Raw genomic sequence first — 9,010 nt, forward strand, 5'->3', positions numbered from 1 at the left:
TGTATTTGTATTTGTATTTCTATTTATATTTATTTATTTATATTATATTTATTTATATATATATGTTTTTTTGTGTGGCTTGGTTTTTTAAGTACAACATAATCATTATTTCTACTTTCCCAATGTAAAATTCACATTGAAGTGAAATACTATTCCAAAGGGGACAGCAAATCATGTTTTTGACTTTTAGTTCAATTTCACAACCAGTGCAACATGAAATCTCTGTTAAGTGCAACTACTAATGCCTTATCCTTCTGCAAAATAGATCTTTCAGAGAGAAACTTAAACAAGGGGAAAATTATACCAAGTCGAAGTGAAAACTCTTCTAGTGGGAAAATTATTTCGGTAGAAGAATTGTAGAATTATTCTGGTAGAATTTGTCATCATCCTAGGACTTTACCAACTTCATTTTAACAAAAATGTAACTATACATATGGTTGGTCAGAAGGCTTATTGGATTTTTAATATTGAAGAAAATTATGCTAATCTCTTGATATTATGAGTAAGGAGAAATATACATGTGTCTGTGGAAACAGTTAATATCTATTACACGTGTGTCATTTCTGTATTAAGCTATATATTTGCTTCTATTTATCATTTTTTGTGGTATTTCTTGGGGATAAATAATGAAATATGATAGAAACATTCACATGAGACAAAAATAGTTTTTAATAATTGTTTTTTCCTATAAACTACTTTTTTTTTTTAAGTATGAATTCCTTAGCATAAAGCTATGAATCTCTAGTAAACAATTTGGTTAACAATCTCTGGTCTGTGCATTTTTGTGGCTGGGTATTTTCGACTGTTTTCTAGCTTAAATATGTGTTCTATGTGCATTACCTCAATAACTAGTTGTATAATCTTCAATAAATTTATCTATATCACCTTAAGGCTGATGAATTTCAAATCTTCATCTGCAGCTCAGACCCTTCTCCCGAGCGCCTCATCCTTTTATCTCTTAAAATTTCCACAAACATGTAAGCATGTGCATGCTTATTATCTTTGCCTTCTGTGTAAATGTCTCCTTCTGTAATTTCTTTTTCAGTCAATTTTTCTGTCATCTGCTCAGTGACCTGAGCAGAAAATCTAGGAGTCATTTCTGACTCTTCCCTCTGTCTCTCCACATCCAATATCGTTTCTTAACACCTCTTGATTTGCTCACTTCACTTTCTCGTTGCCTCCCCTGGTCTAGTACAGCTTTTGCCTGATGGTTCTGCACTGCCCCTTAACTGTTCACCTGGCATCTTCTCTTGTCTTTCTAAAGGCCACAGTTCATAATACAACAGGATTCATCTTTCTGCAAAGTAAATCTGAGACTGTGTCATTGCCTGGCCAGATGTCATGCAAATGAATGCAATTTCCTTCACAGGCAACCTTTATGCAAAGGCAGAAAGAGGCAGCTGCCTCTAAAAGGTAAAATGAGGAGTGACCTGAAGTTTCTTCATCTTGAACTTCTCTCTCTGCAGCACCATCATTTTATCTGAAATTTCCATTATCCTCATTTTTTGTTTTAGTAAATTGAAGTCTTGTTTTAAAATGCAACACTTGTTTTTTAAAATTAACTATTTGGTTTGGACTATAGTTTTACAGACAAGCTGGGAAGATAATACAGAGTTCATATAGACCCCTCATCTATTCTGCCCTCCCTGCCTTACCATATTACATTGTCATGCATGTTTATCAAAACTAAGAAGCCAACATTGGAATATTACTACTAACTAAACTCCAAAATTCATTCAGATTTCATCTGGTTTCCTACTGATGGCCTTTTGCCATTCCAGGATCCAATACAGAATTCCACAGTCATTTATTGATAACTTATTTTAAAATAATTTATTAGGTTAACTAGCTAATCACTCTTTATACTCTGAAGCAATAGAGGGAGTTTAGGCTGGGAAGAGTGAACAAGGACAGAACAATTCAGAGGGCGTGTGTTGGGGCATTTGAGTGGTGAGCTCCAGGGTGGGATTTTAGGCTGTAAGGGTTAGGACACTGCTGGGGGACCCTCCGAAACCAGCGATTGCCCTTAGGATGCTTGATTTAGGGGATACAAAATGGAAAAGGGAATGAATACAGGAGCAAAATGAATCATCGCAAATAAACATTTTAATAACAAGTTTGTTTGAGAATAATATTATTGATTGTGTAGATAATGATTGAATCATTATGATTCCAAACCCAGAATGAGAAGATATTTGGGGAAAACATTAAAAAGTATATATACCATTAACCAGAATGGCAAATCTACAAATTTCTTCTTAAGAGATTCTTTGCGTGGCCTTTGAAGGGGGTATTGGTTTAGGAATGGGTAAAGGTATTCTGAGGTTTGGGATAACTAGTTTCATTACTGTCTTGCCATGATAGGTTTTCTTCAGCTGATACAAAACTTACGATTGGCCTTAGGTATTTGAAATCATGTTTTTATATTTAAATAAATTGTTTCAGGTTCCCAAGGGAGCAAATATAACTTTCAGGCTAAGTCAACCACATAGGAACCTGAGGAGAATGTCTGTGTGGTTTGTAACTTCCTTGGAAGCATCAGCTGCATTCCCCTGCAAGGGGCAGGATATTGGATTAGCTGACCACTAATAATTTCCTGGGAACATATTGTGTGGTTACAGGGACATTATAAGAAAAATCTGCATTAGATTTCTTTTTTTAAAATGAGACATTACAATTTTGCTTGCTATAATCTGCATGTGTGGATAAAGGGTTTGTGTTTTGGTTATTTTTAAAGACAAATTTTCCATTCCGAGGTAATATAATATGCAACTCAAAATGAAGGATTTGTTCAAGTATTGAATATGAAAAACTTATTTTCAAAAAGCATATTATTTTCAGATCAGGTTCTTGTTATTATATCAGTGTGTGTAGACAAGGTTAATGAGAAAATAGTTTGATTTATGCTAACTGTAGAGACATATAGCACAGTTTTTTAATTTATCATGTTTATTATATATGAATATGCAAATAATTCATTAAACAGCAGTAACTGCATAGAAATAAAAGCAGTAAGAATCTGTTTCTTTTCATAAAGTGTCATAACCTTCTTAGTTATGTATATTTTAAGTGTTCATACCTAACGTTATAACTAGAAAACAGTAAGGGTCAGGATGATTTTTTAGAGTGGATTTCATCAATATGCTTGGTGATTAGAAAAGCCTAAAATTATAAATAAAACTTTCCACTGGTTCCAATGGAAATATAGCCCTAATGTCAAATCATTATACGTTTATTAGGCACTTGGCATAACAATGCTTACTATAATTTAGATCATTTTATATTCTTGAGAATGGGAAAAGTAATTAAATTGATGGTTTTATTAGTTGATGGACAGTTTTAAAGAGTTTATTTTTATTTTTAGAAAATCAAGGTGTACTTTCTTCTTCTAAATAAGAGCTTAGTAGAAAAATGGATTTAATAGAAATCTAAATCTAACAGAATAAAATAAGTTTGTTATGATTAGTGAACTTGATTTTATTAATGAACTTTAACAAAGTTGTTTGTAATGATGTGAAGTCTTAGTTTAGAATTTAAATATTAGGATTTTTCATCATTATATAAAACTTCAATTAATATTTTATTAGATGAATTAAAGACAGAAATTCATGATAATATTATCTGTTATAGAGTCTATTCTTTGAATATATGCTAATTGCAGGCTTTATAAATGACATGGAGATTAAAATCTTTGTAAGTCCTTAAGCATTGTACTTAACCTTTATGATGTTTTTGCTAGCCAAATTTGAAAGCATGCAAATGATTTATTTGAAATCTGGCAAGATGAAAAAAGAATTTTTAAATATTTTTAGTCAATTAGCAGTAGGATATTAAATTCACAATATAGTAAATCAAAAATATCATGTTCTGATAAAGATTTTCATCCACTGTTTGTAGCCCTGTTTTAGGTCGCAAATGTTTTTCTTACCAGAAAAGCCGAAAGGGCTTATTACAACACACTTCCCTTTACATTTTTTGTGATCTGAGAATGAGCATTTACAGGATTCTACTATAAGCTGATCTTTGATTCTCCTCCTACCATGCAAACATTGAAATGAGAGAGTTTGTGTGCAAAATTCTTACAAAATGTGTATTGCTATTTTGTATATGTGCATTTTAATTTGAACACATAACTTGTGTTGTGAGATATATTTATTCTGCTTCTTGATGTCCTTCATTGACCTTTTAAAAAGATGCATCTGTGTCTGTCTCCTATGCTTCTTATTGCTGGAATATACTTCATTGTATCTGTTCACCTTATTTTTCCTACAATCAAATTCTTCTACTCTTGCAGAAACCACAGATGTAGTTCAATTGAACATCTTCGACAGCTCCCTTTATTGCCATTTTTTAGATGAAACTGAGGCATGGAGAGTTGAGTAATCTTACCAAGATGGCACGGCTGGAATTAGGATTCTGCAGCAGCCTCTGAGCCCCGACCGTGCACTGCTCTGGGTCAGTAGCCATCAGAGCAGTGCCCTGCTCCTGTGTGTTATATCCCAAGTGGCTAGGCGAGCCTCAACTCTGATCTTAGTACACAGCTTAAGCAATGATAATTCAGTGACTGATTCAGGAATCTAAACTCTATTAAGCTTTATAATAAAGCATGTAGTGTGTAGTGAAGAGCTAAAACTGCTATTTTATAGCTATGGCCAAAGTTGAAATGGAAAGAGAACCGCCAATTATTAACTGTCTACCGTGTGTCAGGCATGGTAGCAGAAATGTTCTGTGCATAAGTAAATTTATCCACTTAGGTGCCCTATGAAGTAGCCTAAAATGACACCCTTCTCATAAATCAGAAAAGTAGCCCGGATTCTCACAATTTATAATTGCCAAAGTCAGAGGCTGACTCACTACTGGTCAGCTCCCAGAAACCACACTTATCTTAGTAGACCACAAGGTCTCATTGTAATGAATCCATTCTTTAAAAAAAAGAGGCAAGCGCGCTCGACTGCCCAGGTGTTTCTCTCATCTCGGCAAATCGCACGCGTAGTGTGACATTCTTCCAAATAGCAAATTCTATTTGTTTGTCTGTTTTCTAATTTTAAATAACATATAGGAAGCAGTGAAAATATAAAACACATGTTTTATATTTGAAGTCGAGATTCCTTTTTTTCTCGAAAACACACATTTTGAAGCTAACTTGATAAAAAATGTTGGAAATCGGTCTTCGTATTGAACAGCTGGTTGCAGTCTTAGGCGTTTAGAACCCTGCCCTCCTCTGTGTTGCTGGGGTACAGGTGGGCACAGTGACTATGTGAAAGTATTGTTTCTGTCTTCCACTGACCGCTGAGTGAAGGTGACCTGTAGGCCTTTATGGTGATTACGCCCAGGGATTATTAAGGGTCTGTATTAGTTCTTGGAAAGAACATTTTCAAAATCTTTTTTCAAAGAATTATTGAACAAAATTTTCTTATTCTTTCAATAGATTATTCAGTGAATCAACATCAGTTTAGGTACTAGAAAGTATCCTGAATGGTAAACCCCAGCAATAAAGACAGAACTAACAAGCCAAAATTGGGAAGTAGTTTATGTTGGGCATAGGAGTGTCGCTTCCATAAGGCTTACTTTTCTCCTCTTATTTTTGCTAGAAGACCAGTCTTGGGAGAGGACAGTGTTGTGGAAGGGACAGACCAGAGAGTTGAACTCAGCATAGAAATTCTCACAGAATTTGCTGTTCTGGGAAGGTCCATATGTCACCCAAGGAGAGGGTTCCTTAGAAGCAGGCTGACAGGTGAGGTGTGGGATGTCCCTCCAATCTAACCGCATAGAAGATCGCTTTCCCCCTTCCCCACACAGTGTCCATTCAGCTCAGAGTAATTAGCAGAAGTAATTAATAGTGTTACTTCAAGAATGCCTTGGTTGCTTGATTTATTTTCAAATCAAATAGAAAACTGTAGTGTCCCCTTAACCAATCTAAAGGAATACTTGACATTTTTTAAGTTTAATGACTATGATTATTTAGATAGTGCAGAAATATAAGTGTCTAGAAATAATAAAGCATTGATCTCTCTTAAGGCTAGTCTATGGTGGATACATTAATATTTATTGATATTTTATAATATGATAAATATTAGAAACAAGAAAAGAGCTATCAGCACTTGACATCATAAATTTTAAAGCATGGTACAAACTACTAATAAATTGTATGCACTTATGGATGAGTGTGATAGATATTTTAGAAAATGTGCAAATATGGTGACAACATTTCTTGAGTTTGGAATGGACACGCTGACTACAAAATTCTTACTAAACTGCAATTAAAAATGTATAAACTACTTTGAAAGAATGCAATATTTTTAGGGCGGCCCAAACATGCAGTTTTTAAGATTATTTTTAAAATAAATAGTTGAAGAATAATGAAAATACTAATTTAAATATTTAAGATTTTAATCATTGTAAAAGTAGCACTTTTATCTGCTCAAGTCCTGCCTAAGTTATTTAAACTATATTTGAATACAGATATAGAAAGAGTAATTTTATATCTAATATTCTTTTGTGTGTTATATATAACATCTTACATTTTCTTTATATAATTCATTATTTTAGAGTATGGTAATCAGGCATCTACTAGCTGTGTGCCCTTGAGTTAGGTCTTGTTATTACTTGTTCTGGTTGTTCTTCTAAAAAAGATAGAGGAAAGAGATGAGATCGTTTTTTACATTCCTTATAGCTCTAAAATTCTATGGGTTCTATGATCCTACGTCTTGTCTCTTTTTTTCCCTCCCTGTGGAGTCGGATATTCTTGGCGCATCTTACTCTTTTTATAGATTTGAATCAAAGACTACTTGGCAGAGTGTCAGCTCACTGACAATATATGGCAATATATTATTTTGTGCAAATGGGACCAAATGAAAAGCTAGTAAAAGTTTTTCTTTTTATGATTCTAAACCTGCTAAATTTGATGAATAAGTTCTAATATTTGGCATTTTTATCTTTAAATGTCATCATTTTACTCTTTAGCAAGTTTATTTATATAACAAACTTTTAATGTCTTTATACTCACACAAATGAAATGCAGGAGAAATCACTTTCCTTCTTGCTCTCTTGATTTCTTCTTTGTTGACAGGATGAATGAGATAATCTGTGCTTCTTTTGGATGAATTTTTTTTCCAAGTGGTAGCTTTTCTATGTTGACATATTCCCTATCATATATATGCGTATATATATATATATTTTTCTATACAATTTTCATATAACTGCATTATTTCTGAGGTCAAGTTTAATATCTAAACACCATTGAATCCATTCCATACTCAAGATATTTAGATTTTAGTTAGTTTTAATTTGAAGGGTTTGGGTGGTGTTTCCACCAAGTGTGTAATAAATCAAGTTCAGCAATAACCTGGGCTCTCTGAGTCTCTTTTTTTTAGTGACCTGGTACCTCTACGTGTCAGTGTCCTGCAATCTTCATATTGTGAAGTCACTTACCTTGTGCTATGTAAATTATTTTTCAGTCAAAGATATGTAAATCTTTATTTTGCAACTGTACCCAGCTGCGGAAAAGGTTTAATTTGAGAGATTAAAAAAACAAAAACAAAAAACAAGCCATTTTCCCCTCTTCTTCTGAAAGGAGCATTTGCATGGCTTTCACAGGGTCTAAATGTTTGCATAGGAAATCTCTTATTTTACATGTGCATGCTTCATAACCTCATGTCAATGATTCAAAGCTCACCTGAAGGACGTTTAAAATGCTTAAAAGCTGCTACTATTTTTATATTTTCAGCCAATTGGGAAATGATTTTTAATGCATAAACATCATCTTTATCCAGTCAAGTAGACTTGAAGGGACATTGTCACACGATAGTATTTTTTATTTTAAAGAAATGGACCTAAAATTGGAGAGAGATACTTGGAGTGGTAAACTAGAAAGAGACAATCATTTCATCTGCCCAGATCGTCTGAATCATTCTTGCATCAATCAAATTCTCAGCTCTTTCAGTAAGATTATCTTTAATGCCCATCCTATTCAAGGATTTAGAGGTACTAACAATTAATTTACAAAATATAGTTTATTGTCCTGTTGTAACACTGACATACCACAAAGTGAAGTAGATTAGTTTGCCATGCTCTTGCCATTTTGGGGTTCCAGTTCAAATAACTCTTTTTTTTCCTCTTTCATCACCCTCAAATTAAGTAATATAACTCAAGTATTATATAGCATGGGGAAATATATTCACATTTCTTTATCTTGGCCTTTTACTTTGCTAACTATATCTTATGTATGTAGTGCTTGAAATGTGATGTATCTATAAAAATACTTAGCATGATTATTAGCTTTACCCCAACAATCCTTAAAATTATGTTATTAATTTTTCCTCTTGCTTCAGTGTCTGCATACTTAGCACAGCCCTTATATCCCAAGGATACTACATAAAGTGACTGAGGGGAAATGAGCTCCATGAGAAGAAAATAGCTCACGTAGAAATGCTGATTAAATTCTCAGAATTAAGAAGTCAAAAGGGGAAGAGCTGATGCCACGTGATGAAGTAGGTCATTGTAACAGACTACCTTTACCTAATAAAAGTAGGCCGTTCCATTAAGCAAAACACAACACAACGCAACGCAACAAAACAAAACAAAATAAAACAAAACGGGGAACTGGATGGCTCTGTACATAGAAATAGAAAATGTATCCTCTACAGAATCTCTTTCTTCTTAAGTTTTCTCTAATGGTTTTATTTCATTTAAAAATATATATTAAAAGTAATTATTTTAAGTCTGATTAAAGATAATGGTTTAAGTCTGAAAAAACTTTTACATTTGAGTACAGATAGCCTTGTTTGAGTAAATAGATTTTAGACTGATTTTCCGAACCAGTTCGATTACCGAAGTTAGCCCCCAAATACAGTGTTTTATAGATAATTGATGAATTCTGAGAGAAAGTAACATTGCTGCTTTTTAAAGAAAATTTTATTGTAAAATACTTGTGTATAGACGATGTTGAGTGAAAAATAGTGGTATATTTTGGCTGCTGAAGTCCAAGTCCATGTTCATCTACTTACTATAC

At 33.3% G+C, this 9,010-nt stretch overlaps 1 protein-coding gene across 1 annotated transcript in view; it reads right to left on the reverse strand.

Annotated features, from left to right (window-relative positions):
- Positions 1 to 7,116, reverse strand: part of RGS21 (regulator of G protein signaling 21) — a 36,951-nt gene extending 29,835 nt beyond the window's left edge. The window contains exon 1 of the mRNA XM_006916219.1: positions 7,007 to 7,116. The gene's annotated coding sequence lies outside the window, so the exon portion shown is untranslated. The remainder of the gene's footprint in view (positions 1 to 7,006) is intronic.
- Between the last annotated feature and the right edge of the window lie 1,894 nt (positions 7,117 to 9,010).

Source organism: Pteropus alecto, unplaced genomic scaffold (genome assembly GCF_000325575.1).
Source record: "Pteropus alecto unplaced genomic scaffold, ASM32557v1 scaffold65, whole genome shotgun sequence".
NCBI classification, from domain to species: Eukaryota; Metazoa; Chordata; class Mammalia; order Chiroptera; family Pteropodidae; genus Pteropus; species Pteropus alecto.